General features: G+C 49.7%; 1 protein-coding gene across 8 annotated transcripts in view; it reads right to left on the reverse strand.

Annotated features, from left to right (window-relative positions):
• The window catches only part of Vwa5b1 (von Willebrand factor A domain containing 5B1), a 55,361-nt gene extending 42,760 nt beyond the window's left edge, over positions 1–12,601 (reverse strand). For 5 of the 8 annotated variants that reach the window (XR_015452816.1, XM_087215670.1, XM_087215669.1 and 2 more), the window contains exon 1: positions 11,776–12,213. The gene's annotated coding sequence lies outside the window, so the exon portion shown is untranslated. Of the gene's footprint in view, positions 1–11,775; positions 12,214–12,377 lie in introns of those variants that run through there. The other 3 variants (XM_087215664.1, XM_087215665.1, XM_004850459.3) reach the window with 3 other exon arrangements.
• Positions 12,602–23,537: the final 10,936 nt, after the last annotated feature.

Raw genomic sequence — 23,537 nt, forward strand, 5'->3', positions numbered from 1 at the left:
CCGGGGATTTAGCTCAGTGAGTGGTTTCGCCACCTGCTGTGCAAGCGCAAGGATCCCAGTTTGATCCCTGGTACCAAAAAAAAAAAAAGAGAGAGAGAGGCGGTAGCAAACAGGAAGACAGACTCTGTAGAGATGAGAAGGGGATACAGGGAAGGAAAGAGAGGGGAGGTTTGGGGCAAACGAGTACAATCGATCAAGATGCAATATTCCCAAAGATGAAGGTAATTATGATGTATCACAGACATATATAAGAAAATATTTAAAAGAATAAATATAAAAAAGAAATGGGTGTCCTGAGTTGTAAATTTGGCTCCATTTTATATTCTCCCAGAGACTCATAGAATGATCCAGATGACCTGGGTCCAGTGACTGTTTCTTTAGTGAACATCGGCCTGAATCTGAACCCTGGAATCCTTTCTGCACAGCTCACAGTAGGTTCCCGGCATGTCTGCTAAATGCCAAGACTGTCGTCTCCTGATGGCCCAGAAATTATGATTCCCAAAGGATTGCTGTTGCCAGAGCATTGTTTATATTTGTGCCTGGCTTGGTAAATATAAAGTGAAGTGAAGTGAATGATGTCAGCCACTTCCAAGGACACTGAAGGACACTTGGTACTGGCCATGCCGTGGGAACAAGGCAAGCATGGGTAGGGAAACTGGCAAAAGAGACAGACAGTAAAGAAAATCACAGGCTCAGAATCAGAACCCTTCTTGTCACTTTCACAGCAGCCACCCCATGTCTCCCTCCAATGATAATGGAGCAGCCAGAGCAGCCCTGTGACAAGGATCCAGTTGTGTGACCCCGTGGCTCAGATCCCCTGAATCTCCCATGTCTCTAGAGCTCCAGGAGGAGGGAGGTGCTCATAGAGCACCTGGTTTCTTCCCGACCTCTCTTGGATGTCTTAGCTTTAGAGCTTTGCCTTGGGGCATTTTTCACTGGCTTTTCTCATCAATAGCACACCTTCCTTTCAGCACACACTTGGCACCTGGCCCATGGCTCCCTCTGCTCCCAAGCCCTGCTGTCATCAGGCTGCTGCTAGCATCCATGGGACAGAGCATCAGCTCCCTGATGCCCTGCATAGCAGTCCCTTTGCTTCTTTCTAGCTCTTCTACTGTCATGCCCGCCCTTCCGCTCTCATGCCTTGAACTTCAGACCTTGATGACTGCTCTACCTCTCAAACTACCCACCTGCTCTAAAGTCGCAACCTCCCACCATTTTGTTTTTTCCTTAGCTCTTATCACTAGCTCATGTAATGTCTACTTTGTATATTTACCTTGTTTAATGTGCCTCCCCACCCCTAGAGCATAATTCCTTGAGGGCAGGGATTTTGTTTTAGTTTATCTACTACTGGGTCTGCTACCCACAGAATAGCAGCAGACATAATGTAGACACTCAATAAGTATTCGCTGAAGGGATGAAATCCCACTTCAAGAGCTTCCCATATCCAATTTTACAACATATCTCAGAGGTAAGGACTCCTGATTATTTGTTTATTTATTTATAGACAAGGTTTTGCCCAGGATGGCCTTGAACTTAACTTAACTATGTAGCTCAGGGTGGCCTCAAACTTGTGCTCCTCCTGTCTTAGCCCTGTCCCCGTCAAGTGCTGGGATCACAACTATCCTTCTTTCACAGATGAACACACCAAGGCCCAGAGAGCAGAAGGAATTTTCCCAAGGCCACACAGCCAGTCAGTGATGGGGTTGGGAGTTGAACACAAGCAGAAGGACCATAGAGTCCACCTGCTTATTTGTGAGGCTATGCTGCGTCCTGCATCGAGATTTCCCAGGCCTCGATGTGTCCCTGGAAATCCTCCCCTCCCTTCTCCTCGCATCATTGCTCTCATCTGGACCATCTCTACCCTCTCCTTACTGGTCTTTCAGCCTCCAGGCTCTTTTCCTTCTGGTCCTCCCTGTCTCCACGCGCATACACGTACACACTCCCATGTGTGAGCACACACACATACGCATATTCCCCCTGAACTTAATGGCGTCTGTTGCTTTTGTCCCTAGCATGCCATCTAAGGCTCTTCCCACTGGATCTCTATCTTTGTCTGTGTCACTTCTTGCCTTGTTCTCCAAGTTCACTTTCCTACAAATCCTCTGACCTTTTCATCATGCCCTGAACAGGTATCCTGCAACCTATTCTGAGCTAATCATTGTTCCTTTCTCTGCCTTTCAAAGTCCTGCTCATTATGCAAGTTCCAGTTCTCCTGTCACCTCCTCCATGAAGCCTTCCTTGATATCCCTGTCCATCTGATGTTTCTTCTTCCAGAGTTCCTCAGCCCATAGGCCCTTGTCTGTGATCACATCCTGCACACTGAGGCACAGGGGCCACCCTCTAAAACGGGTCCCCCTGTGGGGCAGTGAGCTCTGTAAGGCCCCTGGGTGCACTTCCTCTTTTGTGTCCCAGCTTCTGTACAGGAACTCTAGGGGGCACCTCAGGTTCTCCTCAGTCCACCCTCCTCCCCCCACTTCACAAGTTCAGAGTGGAAATCAGACCCAGTGTTACACAGCCAGCCAGTGACCACGCTGATGGGAACAGCCTTGTCTCCAAAGCCTGTTCCTTCTCTTCCCAGTGTGTGCTGAGTGCCAGGGAGGCAGGGATGTGCAGGAGGGGAGCAGGGAGATGAGTCCTGGGGCCCGCTGGTCCCCAGCCCCCACGACACATGGGGAATGTCTATGTCAAGACTTCTGGGGTCAAGAAGAGGGGCCGGCCCTCTGGCTCCCCTTGCCAAGGGCTTGTCTGCTTTTCAGATGGAAATCGGAAGGGCAGGGACTGGTGGAGTGGCAGAGTGGTCTCTGGGGTCTTGCCTGGGCTTAGAGTTCTGTACAGCTACCTCCAGAGTAGTTGGGCCCACTGCTCTTCTGCACTCGGTGGCCTAAGAGGTGTGCAGCTTCAGGCAAGTTTCTTGTCCTGTGGGGCTGCCTTGGCTCCCTCCAGACCTGCAGAGCCAGAGATGTCCCTGGCCTAGGCCCAGGCAAGGGCCTCAGTAACCTCTCTGACTCTGATTCTGGACTTAAGCTGAAATCGACACGAGCCCTTTGGATCCCCAGTTCACTGCTGTCCCAGACACAGCATGGCAGCTCTGGAAAGCCATTCTGGACCCCCTCATTGTCCTTCAAAGGGTTGGGGTGCTTTGGCCGAGTGGGCACAGCCAGACCTGGACTAGACTCAGAATGAGCCACCAAGCAAGTCTGGGTTTTCCCTCCCCCGACTCACCTCTGGCTGGGCAAGTCCTTGTCCTCCCCATCTCCTGTCCCTCTATAAAGTCCATACTCTCACAGCCCCATGGGAACCCAAGTCCCACAGACAGACCAGCACCAATACTCCCATCCAAGTGGGACAGTTGCTGGGTCTCCTGGATCTGGCTTATTTCAAGCTTCTAGAACTCTGGGATCTCACATTATTGTCTCTTTCCTCTAAATGTACCCACTCCAAGCCCACATCCAGTCAGTGTGGGTGACAAATCCGCGCTTCTGACCCCAGCCCCATCCTACTGATCCCAGTCAAGACCTCTTGATATTTTTTCCTCCAAACTACCTCTGCAGATTCTGATGGCTTTTGGGGATACGGCCTCTCCTGGAAGAAATCGCAACATCAAGGTCCAGCTCAAAGGCCACCACCTCTGTGAAACCTCCTCAGGGTCCTGCACTACATAACACTACTCCCAACTACCAGAGCTGGCCCCTCTCAGGGTGTCCATCTCATTCCCGAGGTGCCGTGTGTCCAGTCGACAGATGTGTATGGGGTACACACTGTGTTCCACATGCTGTGGTAGCCCTAGTCTACGGTAGGGTACAAGATGCCCTTGTACTGTCTTCTATTCCCGACCTAGCCAAGAGCTATTACTTCCTAGAAGTTGAGGCAAGAACTCTACTTGTCTCCCCAGAATCAGACCCATACTTGATGCTCAGCAGTGAGTGACTGGCATGTGCTCTGTTTGTTGAATGAATGAGTAAGCAAATTAATAGGATGAAATGTGTCAGGGAGTGGGAAGAGGCCTTGGCTATGGGTCCATTTAAAAAAATCATATAATGGCAAAATCCCTCTATTCCAGCTCAAAGCCTGTAGGATTCCATCCCAGAGGTAGCCGCCTGCTCCTTTTGGGGTGGAAGAATAGTCAGGGCAGAGAGTGCCAGGCTTCTCAGAGCTTGGAGTCCTCATACTGCCCGAGAGCCTGGAGCCTGGGCAGTGCCATGTCCAGGACAGATGGCGCCAAGGAGGCTGAGGTCCAGATGCCCATGGTTTCTGAGGTTTCCAGCTCAGAGGCTGGGTCTGGTCCTGCTGAGGGAGGGAGAAATGCGCACATCCAAATTGGAAAGCTGTCTGCAGGGTCTTTGCAAAGATTCTTACAAGGTCGGGGAGGGGTGGTTTAACTACATATGAATGGTGCTGGCTGGCAGGTGGGCTGACACCTCTTCCCAGGGGGTCCAGTGAGGGTCCATGCTGGAGCCTCTGGCCACTGAAATGAGTCCCCTGTCATTTTTTTTTTTTTGGTACCAGGGATCTAACTCAGGGACCTTGTGCTTGCGAGGTAGGCAGCAGAAGCACTGAGCTAAATCCCCAGCCCTAAGTCCCCTGTCCTTTTGAGAATTGGATTCCACTTACACAAATTTAGTGTACACTACCTCCCCAGGAGCACATTTGAAGGGGAGTTCACCCTGCAGAGCTCCCAGCATCCCTGTGGCCTCATCGAAAGGCACTAAATGGATTTCCTATCTGACATACATCCCCGTCCGCCTCTCAGCCCACCCCTGTTTGCAGGGTGATGGAGCAGAGCAGGGCTGTTTGGGAACAGCTGTCCAGAACAGCCCTTTTGTACTGAGGCACTCAGGAAAGTAAAGAGGGGCCTTTTACCTGTGGCCTCCCCAGACACCTCTTCATGGAGAAACGACAGATGAGGGAGCTGATTTCTGTTCCTGGGACCTGTCTTTCTTTCTCCCATCCAAAGCTTCCCAATAGGACTGCCTTTGAAACCGGGTTTTATCCTCTGGGCAATGGGCAGATGAAAGGTGGCTCTTAGTCAGGGTTATTGTGAGGATTCCAGGGGAGAAGCTGAGTGGAGTGTGCCCACCCAAGTTTCTGGTCCTCGGAACAGGTGGTCATTGCTTTTTCTGCCTTTTCTCTTCGGGATGTCCTCCACATCTTACTACCCCACCTGCTTAGACTCTATCTGAGCAGATGAGTTTTTGGCACTTACCTGGATGGCCACTGCCACCCACAAGCCTCAGATCTGCACCCAGGCACCCCAGGGACTGAGCCCAGGTGTCAGCAGAAGAATATATTCATTGCCTTAACTCCTTTCTGAGGTCACAGATAAGTCTGTGCCAAGATGTGAGGCTGCTCCCCCACACGGTCGGTCCCTCATATGGCACAGAGAAGACATGGAGTGGCAGAGAGTTAGGGTCAGGGACTGCACAGGAAGTTAAGATCCCTAGGGCTGAGTTTCAACTCTGCCACTCACTCTATGTGGACCCCAAACTGGGACCCTGTTGTCCCATGTCCTGCTGTCACTATGCCTCTTAGGCTTGGCACACAGCAGAGCAGGTGGGACATAAAGATTGGTGGGTTACTGGTTAGTGTCTGTATGTGCCCAACATCCCTGAAAGTATAGCCCCAGGGGTAGGGACCGAAGCTGTTCCAGTCACTTGTTCTATTCTCTGGCATATGGAATAGTTCCTGGAACATTTAACACCCCCCCCCCCCCGAAAAAATACCCAGCAAACATATACTGAGCAATTACTGTATGGCAGGCATTGCCCTAACTGCTTTTCATGAATTAGCTCAGGTAATCTCAGGACAACGCTCTGACATGACTATGACCCCCATGCAGATGAGGAAATAAGGTCACCAGTGCTTACATCCCTTGCCCAAGGTGATATGCTTTTAAGTGGCCAAGCTGGGATGTGGACTCTGGCTTTGGAGCTAGAGCTCCACGAGCCTCAAAAATCCCCTTGACTGGGGCCAGGGATTTAGCTCAGTGGTTCCACTGCCTGCCTTGCAAGTGCAAGGTTCTGAGTTCAATCCCCGGTAACCAAAAAAAAAAAAAAAAAAAATCCCCTTGACTCTTATTTACAGAATGAGAGAATGAGTGACCTAGAGAGGGTGATCCCCAACTGTGCCTGGGCCCCAGTGGCTTTGTCTAATAATCGGAAATGGTGTACCTGGGAAATGAATTTCACACCTCGCTCCGAATGCAGCCCTGAACTGCTGTCCCCAGCTCCCACCCATTTTAAGGAGGCCTAGTAGGGATGCTGTTTCTGGAGGGCCAAGTGGCATTAATTCATTTAGTTCCCACAAAGACTCTACAGCAGGGGAAGAAACCAAGATCCACAGAGGTTAAGTACATTTCAAGGTCACACAGCTAAGCGGTGGTAGAGAATGTGGGCCCAGAACCAGGTTGTGGATCATGTCCCTCTGGTCCCTGCTCCCTCCAGCCAAGGCCCCTCTGTGTACCTGAAGCCAGTTTATTTTTACTCAGAGGGTATTTCCCTTGAATCTGGCTGCAGTGACCCCCAGACTTCTGCACCCCCTGGCTCCTGTCCTTGTATCGCACTGCAGAGGTGGGTGAGGGAGTTTCCAGCAGAGTTAACTATCAGCACTGCTGGTCCTCATCCTGCAGAGCCAGCATATTAGCGGCGATCTCTGCTGGGAGACGTTCAGAACAAAGGGGTGAATGGAACATGGTAGACACATCAAGAAGCCTCAAAATGGATCTCATGGGGCCCATCTTGCAGGAGAAGCTCAAATGAGGTCTACAGTGCCCTTGGCTGCTACAGAGCCAGGTGGAGGCTAATAAGGAGCAGGAGGCCATTGGAGAAGCTGCCGTGGATGCTGAGTGTCCCGCTACCAAGCTGGCTTATGGAGATAGCATTTTAGAGTTTAGAGCCTCCTGACACTGAACAGGCTCGGTTGTTGAATCAGGCACTGTGTTAAGCAATTATATGGATTATCACTCTGATTTCTCAGAACCCTAGACAAGCATTTTTTTGAAATAGATGATTCAAGTGAACACAAGAAATGTTAAGAAAACTACCCAAGGTCAGAAAGCTAGTAAGTGATGCTCTGCAAGTTGAATCCTGGCAGTGTCATGCTGAGTTTACCTCTATGCCATACAAAATCCATAGCCACATTATCCCTTACCCACACACACTAGGAATAATCATCTCCTAGAGAGTCCCAGTTACAAATTGGGGTTGTCAGCAACAAAGACTAGACAAGACAGGGGCAAGAAGAGGCAGCTGGAGAGCACAACCCCCCCCCCCCCGCCCCGCCCCGGTCTGAGTAGCAAGAGCTCAGACTCTGGAGTCCCAGCAGAATTAGGCTGGAAGCCAGACTCCGATTTGGGCAAGTGGGCAAGTGGCTTGGCTTTGCTGAACCTTGGTTCTCTGATCTGTAGAGCCTGTTGCATAGCACCACTGGGGAGAAACAAAGAAAGTACAGCAAGCACTTTCAATAGTGCCCAAATGACTGATAAAGGGGACGAGGAGGCCTTGTCTTGTGTTGGGAGGATGGGAAGTAGAGGCAGAACTGGCCAAGTCCAGACCTCCCAGAAGGCTTGGGGGAATCTTGGAAATGGGAGATTTTAGAAAAGTCTTCAATAATTCAGAGAACTGAAAATGATAGGATTGAAAATCATGGGAGAGTGTTAGACTCTGACAAAGAAATGGTTTCAAATCTACTACTGAGTCATGAAGGTAATAATAATAACCATCCATGCCGCATATGAAGCAACTTATAACCAAAGCACTTTTGTATCAACGAATGAACTAGTACTCTAAGACTAGGGCAAAATAAAGACTATTATCCCCATTTTAAGGATGAAGAGATTGAGACTCAGGGGGAAGTAATGTGAGGGGATTGGAGTTCTTAGGGTAGAGCTTTTTCTGTTAAAACTAGTCTGCTGCTTTGCCAAGCTGGGGCTTGAGAGAGGCAAATGCCAATTTGGTTGGCCACAAGGTATTGTGATCTGCAGGTCAGAGCTGGGTGATAGTGAGCAGAGCTGGAGGCTAAGATTTTTGAATGGACTTAACCAAGACAATCTTTCCTCTCTCCCCTATGTCCTGTTAGTTTTCAGATAAAGACTTTAATGCCCTCCTCTTGATAAGCCGGCATATAATCCCTATGCTTTTGGGCAAGTCTCTTGGGTTCTATTCCTCCTCTGGCCACATGGCTGGCTGCGTGTTCCCGTCCCTGTGAAGGCCTGATGAGTATCTAGCTTCAGCCAATAAAATGTACAGAAGTGAAGTGTCTCACTTCTGGTGGAAGCTTTAAAAGCCAGTGTGTGCTTGCCTTGTCCTGTTTCCTGCTACAGTGAGCATGGAGGTACATGTTCACAAGGAGCCTTTCTTAACCTGGATCTAGCTTTAGATGATGACCCGTGGGACCTGCTTTGGGCATGAGGCATGAGCAGGGATTAATAAGTTATGGCTTGTTACGGCAGCAAAATCAAACTTGACTAGTGGAGCCATGAATGTTTGGGTCCCTGAGCTAAAACAAGGACAGAAGCCATAATAATGGTAAGAGAGTAAGAGACAGAAGAGGGGGAGATTGGGTCAAGGGGACCCACTAGAATAGAAGGTCTGTGAGGGCAGAGATTTTTGTATATTTTATCAACAATTGTACCTCCAGTGCTTAGCAGAGTGCTGGCAATCAGCAGGTGTTCATTAGATTTGAATAAATGAGTTAATAACCTGAGTTGTGGCAGACAATGCAGACTAGACTTTCTCTGAGATCCCAGGATAGAGATTCACTCAGCTGTATTCTGCTGCACTACCTGCCATCTATGGAGTGGTCCTAACATCTCTCTAGAGGTAGCAGGAAGGCCCTTCTCTTTGCCATTTCTTCATGCACCAAGCCTGTAGCACATGCTTAGGAAGTGTAGGGGTATCCTGTCATCACCTCCAGCTTTGTTCCTGGTGAAAAGGGTCTGCTGTTTTCTCTGCACCCATGAATCTCCAAGATATGGGACATTCAAGACTCCCTTTCATCATCTGTAAAGTGGGGGTTCAACTAAACACCACGGGAATGGTTCTTGGTGAGGGGACACACAAGGCAAGGAATAAACTGGGCACTGGTCCCCCATCCAGCTGCCCATTCTCTGTCACTTTGGTGGACTCATCCTCAGGGCCAGGACTACAGTGAGACAAGGACCCTGGAAGCAAAACTTCCTCAAGGCCCAAGCTCAGAGATCTTCCTCCTTGGCCAACTCTCTGCACTCTGCACAAGGGTTTTATGCTCAGCCTGCTCCAATGCGTGAGCAGGTGACTCATGAATGTGCACCTGCAGTGTGGCCCTTGCCTCTGTGCCTCAGACCTTCTCAGTCCCTTACCACTTGCCTCGAGTGAGTGGTTCAAAGATCTCAAATCTAAGAACACTTCTCATGGGCACTGGTTGACATAAGGTTGGAAAATTGATTACTATTTCCTCTCTACCTGACACCACAAGCTCTTTGGGAACCGAGACCCAATACCCAGCTCTGCCTGGCATCAAATGGCACCCAGGAACTGGATGGTTTCATTCCTTTTCCCTTTCTACCCTATCCTGTCTGTCCTATTCAAACTGAGGAAATTGGCACTAGTCAACCAAAACCTCCCAGCCCTGCCTGTGCTCATTCCCAGTCACATATGAACCCCTTTCTTGCTCTTCCTTGTTTGTCCATATAAGAGACATCCATCCCTTCATCCATCACCCTTTCCAAGTCCCCACACCACCACCTCCTTCTGGAAGCCTTCTTGGCTCCATGCTGAGCACCCCTCGTCCCAGTTCCCTCTCTCTAAGGAATCCAGGAACCCAGAGGGTTTCCTGTGTCAGCCACAATGCTGGGTGAGCACTTCAGAAGTGCTGGTAGGGAAACACTCCCTGCTGGTTTTCCATGAGCAGTCACATTCACTGAAAGGGAGTTAATAGGATGAAAGGATTTGTGCTCTCCCAGTGACCTGGAGCCATGCTTTACTCAATGACCTACAGGCTGTTCCCTGTGTCCACAGGAATGTCTGCCAAATCCCCTTCCTACTCTGGCTGGAATAGAAATGCCTGTGATACCAGGAGAAATGGAGGTCTGTGTAGCATGGCCAGTGGTGACACAGGGCTGTGTAGTTAGAGGAAATGAGCAAGGAAGTGCAGAGAGAAACCCAAGCACCCAGCAGAGAGGACACCTTGAATCTGAATGGGAGTCCATAGCTAAGTCCTGACCCTCTTCCACTGACCTTCTTCCCCCATGAGTCCCTTTGTACCATGGAGCTGGTCTGCCCCAGGCCCACAGTCAGCATCATTTGTCTAGTACTTAGAGGCCAGCCAGCTGGGGAAGGGACTTACTGGAAATAGAACAGCAGAGGCTGCAGGGAAGGGCAGAAATTCTTCCCTCTGGAACCAGGGGGTGGCCAGGTTACTTGAGGGTCCAAGTGGGCATCTCAGCCCCTCTGAACAGGGCACCCATGTTGACATCCTAGCGAGTCCTCTCCCAACTCAACAACTTTACCAACAGCCTGGTAGCCAATGGCTGGAGCACTGTCGGAGAGCATCACCTGGCCCAGATCTGGGGCTGGTTGTCACATTCTCTGTGAGGCCACGGGGCCCTAACTTCCTCAACTTCTGAAGCTAAGGCTGGGGAGGATGCTCAGAACCTGAATCATCCCCAGGCTAGGAGCCTTGGCCTGACTCATGTGAGAAAGGCAGTGGGGTCTGTAGGTCACCTACGAGGGCACAGTGCCCAGCATTCCTTGAGCCCCGGAACATCACCTGGGCTGGGAAATGGCCCAATCCCTGGAGATGGATGTTAGCCAAGGCTGAGTGATGAGTACACTGCTATCACATGACAGGCCTTGGGGATCCTTCCCAGCAACCTCTGGGTCAGGTTCAATCCACAATTCCCTGCATAAGCACAACCATATGCACACATATACACATGCGTGCTCATGAACACACCTCTACTCTTAAATACCTGAGTGCCAGGGGATAAAGGGCATCCCACATATGCCCCCACTAAACATGTACACACACACACACACATACACACACACACACACACATATATATACATACATATACACACACACATACCACAGCCCCCCTTACCTACTCCTGTGGCTTATTCGTACATGTCACTGCCCTCCAGGGACCCCCCCCCATACACATATGCCCCACACACCTCATGTTCCCACAGACATCAGATGCACATACACACTCACTTCCAACCCAGCCAACGCCAGGGCATGGTGCCCTTGAACCTCCCCTCAGAACTGCATTTCCCCAGTGCCTTTTGGCCTCTGCCCAGGTCCTGTGATCCGGATGGGTTCACACAGGCAAAGTCAGGAAACAGGCTTAGGTCTCAAAGGAAAAAGTAAGGAAGGGCTCTGCCTGCACAGAGAGAGAGGGAGAGGGGGAGAGAGAGAGAGAGAGAGAGAGAGAGAGAGAGAGAGAGAGAGAGAGAGAGAGAGAAGAGAAGAGGAGAGACAGAGAGAGTAACAGAGACAGAGACACAGAGAGAGAAACAGAGAGAGATATAAGTAGGAACGGAACATAAGGACAGGTGCCTGTTGCTCTTCCTAGTAGGCAGAGGAGGGGAGGAAGTCCGCCCCCCGCAAGCCTGTCTGTGGCAGGCGGCAAGCACCAGACGGAACTATTGGGGCTGCTGCAGGAGACGTTATGACGGGACTTCCAGCGTGGGGAGGGGGGGGCTTGATGTATCAGCAGAGGACAGCTGCATTCCATGCCTGCCCCTCCCCCTGCCACGTCCCACCGCACGGACTCCTCTGTCCAGAGCCCCCTTACCTGACAGGAGCCCAGGGACGTGGGTCTCAGAGAAGAGTGTGCGCTCGCCCAGCGGCTTTGAAACAGTCACTCTGGGCACTCACAGGGCAGTGGGCGTGAGTCAGGCAGCTGAGGGTGGGCAGCCTGCAGTGCTCCGGATTGCCAAGAGACGGACAGAGGAAACAGGTGGCAGGCATGGGAGGCTAAAAGAGAGGGAGAGAAAGAAGAAGGAGGAAGAGGGAGGGAGGGAGGGAGGGGGGAGAGAGAGAGAGAGAGAGAGAGAGAGAGAGAGAGAGAGAGAGAGAGAGAGAGAGAGAGAGAATATCACACACATACACACATAGAGAAAACAGAGAAATAGACATCCAGGGAGAAGGGGTATCGGGAGAGGGACGGAGGGAGGGAGAGAGAGAGAGACACTAGGACATAGGACTGGAGCAGCAACATGTGGTTTGCCTTCTCTCACTTCTAATGCTGAAGCATTCTCAGCCCCTCCCCACAGTGTGAGCACACATGCTGAGACTGACACTCACAGACACACACTTTCACACAGGGGCACACAACTCACTGTACGCACACATGCACAGCCCCTGCACTCAGGACAGCCAAGTGCTGGCCCTTACCTTGGCCCAGAAGCAACATGTGTCTGGCAAACACTCCCTGTATCTACCGCAGCGGCTGCCTGCCTGTGCCCAGAGCTGCTGGAGGGGGCGCCCAGGACCAAGCTCCAGTGCCCAAGCCCAGCGCTCACTGCCCTGGCGGTCAGCTTGATCAATACCCACATTTTGATGGCTGTTTAGGTGGCCTGCAGGAAGCAGAGCCATTTGTTTTGTCAGAGCGTAACCATGACAATCACCCCATGGCAAACCGCTGGTGCTGCCTCCCCCCACCCCTCACCCTTTCCTCCCCCTTCTCCGGAGCCCAGGAGGAGGCAGGAGGCCACTTAGCAGCCTCAGCTAACTCCTGACTCCTGCAGAGGCTGATGATAGAAAGGGCTGATAGAAAGGGCCAGCCAGTGATATTAGGTCTTCGGCAGCCCCTCCTTGGAGAACAGGCCTGCCTCCAGTTGATAAAGCCCTGTGTAAGGCCCTGGGGAACCTGTCCCTGGGAGCTGCCAACTCCAGATCCCCCTGTTCCCCAGCAAGTCCACTTTTGAGCCAGGTTATACAAGCTCTCAATCCATTTTCTCCCAGAAGACCACGATGCAAACAAGCAAATGGCTTTGGTTACTGTGGTCCTGGGAAGCTTACCTGCCAAGGCCTTTGGTCATGCCTGTCCAGCATTAGAGCCCCAATCCATTACTGCCCACCCTTGGCCATGCCAAAACCACAAAGAAAACCTTTAGGCTGTTTGGTGCAGTTCCTGGAAGTCTAGCCTCTGGGGCAGAGTTGGGCAACCCAGAGGGCCAGGGACTTAATGTGGTCAAGGATAAATAGCTCTGGAAGCCAAGGGGCTATCCAGGTGTTTCTGCAAAACCTAAATTTGAAATCTGGAGTTAAAGAGTCCAAAGTTGAGAAGACACCTCAGAGATTCGGATGGAGCTAAGGAGCTCATGCCAACCCATCTCACCTAATCCTTCTAAAAACCCCAAGAAGAGGACTTTACCCCAATTTTAAAGACATATAGTTTAGAGAGATGGAGTGACTTATCTGAGATACACAGCTGAGAAAAGACAGAGCAAGGATTCCAACTCACACCGGTCCCATTCCAACACTGGAAACCTTCCATTCCATCCCATTGGCCTTTTATGGGGCTCAGTGTTTACCACTGACTGCACAGATGGCCTGGAGGAAGTACATTTTCACTTGTTCTATGCTGAACACTGGGAAGTAGGTGCTGGACTTAATTCCCAGATGAGCTCTCAGAGGTGATGTGACCTGCCTAAGGACACAGCTGAAGTGGAAGAGGCAGAATTTAAACCCAAGTCTGTGTGACTCTACTTCTACCTCACCATCTACAGGCTACATCTGGGACAGATGACTTGGTCTTTTTAAAAAAAGTTCTCTGTTAGGCTAAAAAAAAAAAAAATCTCTGCCTAAAGAGGGTGGAGTCTGAGGGTACACTAGGGATGGTGGGCGCTATAGAGTAAGGGAGCAGAGACGTCACATGGAATTCAGGAACTCCTTCCTGGCCTAACAGATGACATACAGTCTTAGCCAGAAGACCACGAACCAATGAGTCCATGATTAGGGAGGGGCACCTTTGGGATTCTCAAAGAGTTTTAAGCCGCCTCCACCCAGACCTTCATTAAACACACAAACTGAAGCCCCAGGTTTTGTCCACCTTTGCAGGTGTCAGCTGACAGGGGCGTCCCAGCAAAAGAACTTTGGAGGACAGTTGAGAGGGATTTGGGGGGCTTCTGGGAAGAGGAAATGGAGGAGGTGGAGAAGAGGGAGCTAGCTGTGGGATGGGAACTTCTCAGAGTTGGCCATATCACCTGGATTACTTCTGAGTGCCTGCTGGGGTGTGAGAGCAGCAGTCAGAGACAGAATAAAAAGCTGTGCTTCATTGAGAGCATACTCTTAAGTGAAATAAATAGGACACATATGTGTAAATACCAAATAGTTTCTCTGGTGTGAAAAACTAAAAGTGTAAATAAGGTTCAAATGGTATAATTGATAATGTGAAATAGGAAGAAAAGGTCTAAAGGAGTAGGGGAAGTGGGAGGGGCAGGGGAAAGGAAAGAAAGGAAAGGAAAAAATATGAGAAAAGGAAAAAATGGAAACAAAGTCTTTGTAAATAGGGAAGGGTGGAGGGTTGAAGGGAGGACAGGGGAATGGGGAAAAAATAAGAACCAAGATACATCATGTACAGGTACAGGATCCCAATGATGAATGTAACTGTATTGTATACCTAAAGTGTATAATGGAAAGAAGGAAAGAAAGAAAGAATGAAAGAAAGAGAGAGAGAGAGAGAAAGAAAGAGAAAGAAAGTTGTGCTTGTCCTCTGAGGACTGACAAAGGTACAAGGCAAAGTTCACGTCTGTTCACCCGCCTGCCATGAGCCAAGCCTGGCCCAGTGCTTGGAGGAAGTGAAGGTGAGCAGGACACAGACTTCCAGGAACTTGGCAAAGGGGGAGTGGACAAAAAGCCAAGGAGGTTCCCAAGGAGGTTCCCAATCAGCTTCCGTTCCACCTGAGTCCCCTGATACCTTTCCACACATTACTTTATTCACTCAGGACAGATATTAGATATAAGCAGGAGGTGGGGATTGAGGCTGAAATGTGAGATGACTTGCCTGAGGTCACAGTCAAGGAGTGACCATGGCAGGAGGCAAACCCAGTCCCATCTGACTGCAATGCCCATGCAATGAGGCCAATGAGGCCGTGAGAGGTGATAGGAGACAGCAGGTGCGAGCTGGGTAGGGAGAGAAAGCTGCTAGTCTGGGCTTATTTTCCAGAGCTGCCTCTTCTTGAGGGCTTTGAGATTTCCGTGCCCCAATGAATTAGTTTCCTGGGGCTGCCAGAACAACTGACCGAAGACTGGGTGGCACTGAACAACAGACATTTATTCTGTCCCAGTTATGGAGATGTGAAGACTGAAATCGAGGTGTCAGCAAGGCTGTGCTCCCTCGGAAGCCTCTACAGAAGAACCCTTCCTGACTTCCCCATTTTATGGCTGTCTGATCCTTGGCATTCTTTGACTTGGAGCCACATCACTCCAAGTCTGCCTGTAATTTCACAAGGCTGTCTTTCCTTTGTGTGTCTCTGCATATCAGTTTCCAAATTTCCTTTTCCTTTCTCCTAAAGGTGCTGGTCAGGATTATGACTTTGCTTTAATTGCATGAAATCTGAAAGGCCCTATTGACAAGGACAGTCACATTCACGTGTACTAAGGTTTGTGATGTGAACACCCCTTTTGGGGGGGACAAAAATCATCCCACAACCTTTTCAAAGGAAATAAGGGTATCGGATGGGTCTGACACTAAGAGTCCAGGTTGCTGGACTTCTGGAAATTCAGAGAGGATAAGAAAGCAAGTGGCAGCAGATTATGGTGGTTAAAAGTGGACACTGGTGCTGGAGGGCTTGGGTTCAAATTCTGACTCATTCCCTAGCTGTGTGCCTTGGGGAAAACAATTTAAAATCTCCAGGCCTCTGTATAGTGATAGTGCCTTGAAACAGGGTCATAATCATGAAATGAGTTAATATTTGCACAGCACTTAAGAATTCAGGGCACTTAGTAAGCACCATATGAGTGTTTGTTAAAATAAACTTAAATGTTCCCTAAAGCAAAGCTACTGTTTTATAGGTGTGAAAACAGATCCAGAAAGGGGAGGTGACTTCCCCCTGGTCACCTAAGCTGTTTCTGCCTCCTTTCTCTCCTGGGTGCCCTCTGGAGGGATTAAGTCTCCTTTCTGTTTATTCTGTCACTGGAGAGATCAAGCTAGATTGTGTGGAGGGGCAGCAAGAGAGGAGGAGGTGCAGAGGGGAAATGGGGATCTTGGAAGACAGAAGCAGTAGGTTTCTCCCACATCCGAGCACATGCCTCCTTTCCCACCCACCCTTCTGTTTTCAGGGTTGGAAGCAGTTGTGCGACTGTCTACCCACACAGAGGAAAACAAGTCACTGGAGTGTGTAATTGATGCAGGCTGAGTGAGACTCAAGAGCCAGTCCCCAGGGAAGCAACCTGCTGGCCAGGCTGGGGCAGGGCTGGCTGAGAGACCCAAGAGGGTCTGGATGGGCACCCAGGACAGGTTCCTCCTCAGAACAGACCTTGCACTGGAGAGGACTCCTGTCTCGGGCTTGGTTCCAGAAGAGGTGAACCCAGCTGAACAGGCTGTGGGGCATAGAGGGGCACAGGTGCAAGGTTTGAAGGTAGTTGGGCTGAGAAACATAACTTTCTTGGCCAAAAAAAACCAAAAAAAAAAAAAAAAAATCTCCCGCACTCCTTTTGTCTCTACCCTCCTGTTCCAGTTCCTCATCTGGAACAGGAAATTCCATCCAAAGCCTCAATTCTTCACCCTTCCCTGTATCTGTGCCCTTTACCATGTGACTTAGAAATTTTTTCTCTAAAAACCTGAAAAATAGCTCCTGCTCCTTCACCTTGGGTTCAGCCACATGACTTAACCAATGGAATATCAGTAAATGTGATGGAACTAAAGATGTATAAAGTGCTTGCTTGATTGGGCCTGTTCTCAGAGTCTCTGGCCCTTTCGTCATGGGAATGTGCCTTGATCGGCCCTCTAGTCCCAGGGGAAGGATAAGAGATGTGTGGAGTGGGACCAAACTGCCCCAATCAATCCCTCCTGTGGTCGGTTAGCTTTAGATACCTGAACAAGTCCAGTTCAGCCCAACCCAGCAATGCAGCAGAACCCAGGCAAGACCAACCAATGCAGAAGTGCTTAGAGATCTGTAAGAAGAAACAGTAGTGGTTTTAAGTCATCCAGTTTGGAGAGGTTTGGTGTGCAGCGTTTTCTAGCAATGGCTAATGGATCTTGTAGATTTCACTTTCCCAATGCCCTTTGGGATCATCTTCTGCTCCATTCCCAGGCCTTAGTCCCAGCCTCCTTCTAGCTTCTTGTCTGGTCTCCCTGTCTCTAGTCTCATGGATTCCAGTCCATTCCCCAAGCTGTGGCTCCATCTTTGTAAAAGCTGATGACGATTGTCTCCATTTGTCACCCCCTTTCTCAACCCAACCCAGAATCCTTCAGCGGCTCCCCCATGGCTTTCTGAGGAAAGTCCCATTTATTTTTTAGGGTACTGGGGATTGAAATTGGGGAACACTAAGCTACCTCCTCAGCCCTTATTTTATTTTTAAAAAATTTGCAATCCTCCTGCCTCAGGTTCCCAAGTAGCTGGGACCACAGATGTTCACCACTGCACCTGACTGATAGTTTTACTTAGTTTAGCATTCAAGGCCCTTTCTGATCCACCCTGTCCTCTCTCTGGCCCTTTTACTGCCCAGTTCCCCCATGTGGACCCTTCACTCCAGTCACATAGAACTACTTGGGATTCCCTGTACTTCAAGTTGTCTCCTATTTCTGGGATTTTACATGTTTATCTTTTTCTTTGTCTTGAAGTAGACACCCTTCCCCTCCTCCATCTAATTATTTTCCACTTGGTGGAAAAGACCACAGAAGTCCATGTCCTTGAGGAGGGCCAGCACTCTCCTGCCCTAATTAGACAACTTCACAATGACCACAGTATCCCAATACAGAGCCTTGCATATAGTAGGTGCTCAACTAATAGAATATTGGTTGAATAAATGAATGAGAGAATGAATGACTAAGGCTTTCTTAAGGGCAACATCACATCTGACACACACCTGTATTGACAGGCATGCTGATTCAGACACATAGTGGGTTTCATAAATATTGGTTGAATAATTGAATAACATGTTACCCTATGACTTCAGTGTCCTCAAAGAATCATGGCAAATTATTCCCTCCCACAGAGAGAAGGTGGCAGTGGGAGAGAAGACCGTGGCACCTGATCTAGCTGGGACAAGATGAAAGAGAGACTGTGGCATGCAAAGGGCTGGCGTGGCAAGCACACCTGGCTCTGGGTCCAGGCAGTAAGAGTTGCATTGTCTGCAGAGAAGGTAGGGACACTGAAATCAAGTCAGTGTGTATTTTATTATCACCATGTAGTGTTAAGCTGAAACAACGTCATTGAGAAAAGAATCACACGTACCACCTTTGCCTTGATGCCCACTGTGGGGGCAGAACGTTCCCTTCTGTTCCTCATGCCCACCATCTCCATGAGAGTCTGACCGGCAGAGGACAGGCTTGGGGAGAAAGAGCAGCTAAGTCTTGGTCACAGAGACACCAGCAACAACCATACTCACAGCCTGGGTTGCGGAGGCCTACACTCTGGGTAATGCTACCCAGTTAGAGTCAGATGTCGGGAAGCTGTGGGCAGGAGCGTGGGGCACATTTATGGAAGGCAGTGGACACAGGCTTTGAACCCCATCTTTGTGCTGCTGAAGCTCCCACACTTCATCTCTACTTGTCTTGCCTCCAGCTGGCCCTCGGGCTTGCTCCCCTCCTGGGCACTGTGGCACCTTCGGGCACTGGCTGAGGGCTCAGCAAGTGCTAAGGGGTGGACTGGTCAGGCTGGGGACTGGACAGGCAGCCAGGGCTAGCCCCAGCACCGGGACCCATCTTTTCTCAGAGCCACTCAGCATTCATTGAAATAGTGACACCTGACACTGGTCCCTGGGGAACAGAACCTGTGAGTTATAAGACTGAATGTGAACAAGAGTCTTCATTCCATTGTTGGCTCTTTGCGGGGGCCGCTGACCCTTTCTGAGGCTCAATTTGCTTATCCAGAGAGTGGGGAGGGCTGTGATTGCCCTCTCCAGGATGCTGCATGGTCAGCTTCCTGGGTGCCCTCCAGCTGGGCTGTCACCACCTTTCCCAAGGCCCTCTCCTTCCTCTGGGAAAGCTGCTTTCATGGTCTCTACCCCCAGGCACCTCCTGCCTGCTCTCCACACACCAGACAGAGTGAACCTTGGAAAGTATCAAATCGGATCTTAGGACACCTGACGACACTTGTCAGTGGCTTCCTGTTGCTCTCAAGGGAAGGATGCGATGCCTCTTAACTTCAGCAACAAGGATCCACAGTCTGGTCCCTGCTGACTTCTCCTGCCCCCTCTCCCTGCCCAGCCATCCACTCTGCACTCTCTGGAAACACTGGATTCCTCCCAGGTCCTCATGGGCTCTTTTCTGAGCCATGGTTTTGTCCCAGCTGTTGTCTGTCCACAGAATATTCCTCCCTTATTTTTTTTTTTTTGGTACAGGGGATTGAACTTGGGTCCTTGCACTTGCAGGGCAGGCAGCAGAACCACTGAGTTAAATCCCCGGCCCTTTTCCCTCATTTTTGAAATTAACATCTCTACTTCTTCAGGGTCAGCTCAAGCATCAGTTTCCCAGAAAGCCTCAAGTTCAAATCCCGCATTACAGTTCCTCACATCCTCAGTACCCGTCCTTTGCAGACTTTGTAGCTTTTATTGTAACTTCAATTTAACATTTTGCTTTGGAATCACTTGATTAGTGTCTCACCTGCCACAATGCAAGCTTAATGGAGGCCAGTACCTTACCTCTTACCTCTTTGGCTGCTGAGTCTGCCATGCCCAGTTTGGTGTCTGGCACAGAGTAGGCACTCAGCAGATATTTGTTGAACAACCAATGGATAAAATGAAATGAAACCATTGATGGAAAAGAACTTTGTCAAAAATAAAAGGTACCCATTAGAATTATTATTATACCCACTTTACAGGTGAAGATAGCAAGGGTCAGGAAAGTGAAGGGACTCACCTGTCACTTGGTTTACTGGCAGAGACAGGGCTGGAACCCAGGCATAGTTCCTGGCACACCTGGGGGCTTGATGGTTGCTTACTGAGGGGCAGTGGATTCTGGGCTCCAGCTCCAGTGCCCGATCGCTTGCTCCCTGCCCCCTGTCTTGGAGGAAGACTGCCTGGAGTTTTCAGATGGTTGCTGGCAGAGGTCAGTGCTGGCAGGAGATGGCTGCTCTGCCATCAGGTGCCTGATTCTTATTCATGATCTGTGGCCATACACAGTACCTTGGTACAAACAAACAGGCAGCAACAGCTCCAGGCTTCAAAGCAGTTCTGGGGGCAGAAACACAGCCTGGCCTGGCCGGGGGCCCTGTGCAGCTCACTGACAGAGAGGGCTGGAGCAGATGCTGGTGCTTAGAACAGGTGGCTGCTCAGGAGCAATTGGAGGGAGGCAAGGGAGGGCTGCTCAGGGGACAAAGAAGGGCTGATGTCGGAAGCTATCAATCTTGTACTGCGCTCTTCTAGCTCTATAAAAATAGACACTGCAAAAGAGGGAAAAAAAGGAAAACAAAGTGGAATAGCTTCTTTCAAGTATGGTCAGAGCACTTCCCTATATTTGTTGCCCTCTCATCACTTGTGTGTTCTTTCCAGGAGGAAAAGATAATGCATTTCTAGCCCTTGAAGCCTGCAGGTCAGCCAGAGTATGGTGTGAGTGTGCCGAGGACCGACAATGTACCTGGAACACCGATGTGTGCCACCCTCAAATCAGCCCTGGGGAGATTTCTGTTATTATGTGTTTTTATTCAACAGAGGCAGGGTTGTCCTCTGTGTTAGACCCTGAGTTACAGTGTCAGAAAGGTAAACACTCTTCCTATCCTTGTGAATCCTATATTCTTACATCAGCGAGACCATTAACGTTTTGATCCATGCTCTGAAAGGAGTCATTTGAGTGATATGCTTACAGTCAGTGGGGGTGGAGTTTGGATGTTGGGAGGCTTCGAAGAGGAGGTAAATCCAAGATGAAACAAAGGATGAGAGGGATCCCGGCTCCCAGTTGATCAAAGACTGGGACAAGAGAGGGGCCTCTAAGACAGAGGGAGCAGCAGGTGCCAAGGCTGGGAAAGGTGTCTGGAGATCCCAGGAGAGAAAGGAGATGAGGCTGGCAGGAACAAAGTGACAAGTGGGCCTCAGAGGAGAGGGCCAGGCAAGAGGTCAGTAGAGGATGTGGGTTGCAGGGAGGGTTGGGATTTTACTCTGGGAGCAGCAATGGATCCTAACTGAAATGATGCAAGAAGGAGAGATGATGCTTTTATTTGAATTTTGTGAGGAGATCCTGGCCACTGTGTAGACAGGGTTAGAGTGGGTGTAAGTTAGGAGAAGGTCAGTGTGGAAGCAGAGATCAAAGATGGCGGTGGTGATGCTGATGGCAGTGGTGGTGGAGATGGAGGGCTGGGAGCTGGGATCCCCTCATCTTTGTATTTCTTTTCCCCCTGGGTGTGTGGGGGGGGGAAGAGAAAGGGAAGAATTTAGGGTTCTTCCTGGGTTGTGGGTCTGTGCAATTAGATGGGGAGACTGCCTTTGTAGAGATAGGCAAGGTATGGGGAGTAGCAGGTTGGGTGGTAGCTTTGACGAGAATCTAGAAATTGTTTTTGGACATAATGAGTGTATGGCAAAGTATGCATCCAAGTAGAGTTCCTAGCTGGATATGTGAGTCTGGAGCACAGATGGTCCCAAGATGGAGATAAAATTTTGGAGTCATGAAGCTACACTTAAGTAATCAATCCTCAACATCAGGATCACTTGTGAGCTGAGAGCTGGTTGAGCACCAGCTGAACTTCCTGCGAGCAGGGAGCAAGCCTGTCTTGCGCATTGCCCAGCAGCTGCAATGCAGCCTGCACTAGTAAGTGCATTTCATAGGTATTTGGTAAGTCATGATTGCAGACCAAGGGAGGAGAGGCAAAGAAAGTGGAAGGCCTGATCCCTTTCTTCCGGGAGCTTACATTATGTGAGGTCACCCAAAAACAAATGCGTAGAACAGAGTGACATGATCAGTTTGGCACCAGGGATCACCCAGATGAGCGAGGGTTGGCACTGTCCTCAGCCTCATAGAACCTGCTGTGGCTGGTGGTCCAAGCTAATAGGCTAAGTGTGCTTGTGAAAAAAATATTTAAGGAGAACAATGATTTTCAAACCCGTAAGAGGTATCTATTATTCACCCTATATCAGATCCACCCTGGGTGGGTTTAGGCACCGTTCGTTCAGTTTTTCGGTAGCACACTTACATGTTTGTGTCAATGCACTTGGCTCACTGTGCTGCAGTCCTTTGTTTAGGAAATATCCTTACTCCTCACATCTCTAAACCTCTACCCACCTCCACATCAAACAGGGAGCCTTGTGAGGGTAAAGAACTTCATCTGATTTTATTTTCTTAACCGCAGGGGCTGGCTGAGTGCTTTGTGTGCTACAGACAGTAGACAACAGATGCCATAAATAGATGACAGAACCTTGAAAGGTTTATTGAATAAGTGAATTCTTAGCTATTCATTGAAATTGATTCTCTAAGGTTATCTCTTGAGTAATGCTTCTTGGAATGACTATATAATCCAACCATAATAAAACTACATCTGTGCTTTTAAACTCATTATATGTGATTGTGAGATCAGGAATAAGACTCTTAACCTCTCTGGGCCTTAGTTTCTTTTAAACATGGTCAAGAAATGGTCTTCAGTGCCAGTGTTGGGCTGTCTGTGTCGGGTACAAGTGTTCATCCAGGTGTTCTGTTGCTGCTGGCTGAGCTGAAGCTCACGCAGCTCCTGGAGGCAGGTCCAAGTCTCTGCCTGAGGAAGGAGTCTGTGTGGAGGAAGACGTGGGTGCTGATGCCCAGGGCTAGAGAGGGAGAAACTTGCACCGCGCCTATGCTGAGTATAGATCCAGGGGCCATTAGTTTGGTCGCTGTTGAGAAAGACATTGAAATGAGGAGCATATATGACTTTCATAATATTTTAAAAAATCAATTGATCCATGGTTAGTCCATAAGCAAGCATGGCTGATTCTCCCTCTAAAATCTCTCAAATCCATCCCTTCTCATCAGTGGGGCTACTCTCAGGGGACCAAGCCCCCTGTCCCTTCACCCCCTCTTCCCTGAGGTTTGCTGTGATTCTTCCCTGCTCTCTGCTTCCCTGCTAGCTTCCTCCATGATGTGCTTATCCCTCAGCAGCCAGAGTGACATTTTAACGACATTAATTAAATCACACCGCTGCTCTGCTTAAAACACTTTAGGGATTACCTGACACTCCAAATAAAATCCCAGCTCCTCACAGAGACTTTGGAGGACTCAGCCCAGCCTCCTTTACCAACCTCACCTCACCTCTCTCTCTCCCGCCTGGGTTCCAGCCACTCCCCTCTCTGGGGTTCCTCCAGTTCTCTGGTGGGGCCTCCTCACTTCTGCACCCTCCAACTGCAATGCTCTGCTCTTCACTTTGTGCATGGATGGCTCTTATGCCCCAGTGTAAATATCACCTCCTCAGAGAGCCCCCCTGACCTCCT

This window comes from Heterocephalus glaber, unplaced genomic scaffold (genome assembly GCF_053883595.1).
Source record: "Heterocephalus glaber isolate CG9 unplaced genomic scaffold, H.glaber_assembly_v1.0 deba00001452, whole genome shotgun sequence".
NCBI lineage: Eukaryota > Metazoa > Chordata > Mammalia > Rodentia > Bathyergidae > Heterocephalus > Heterocephalus glaber.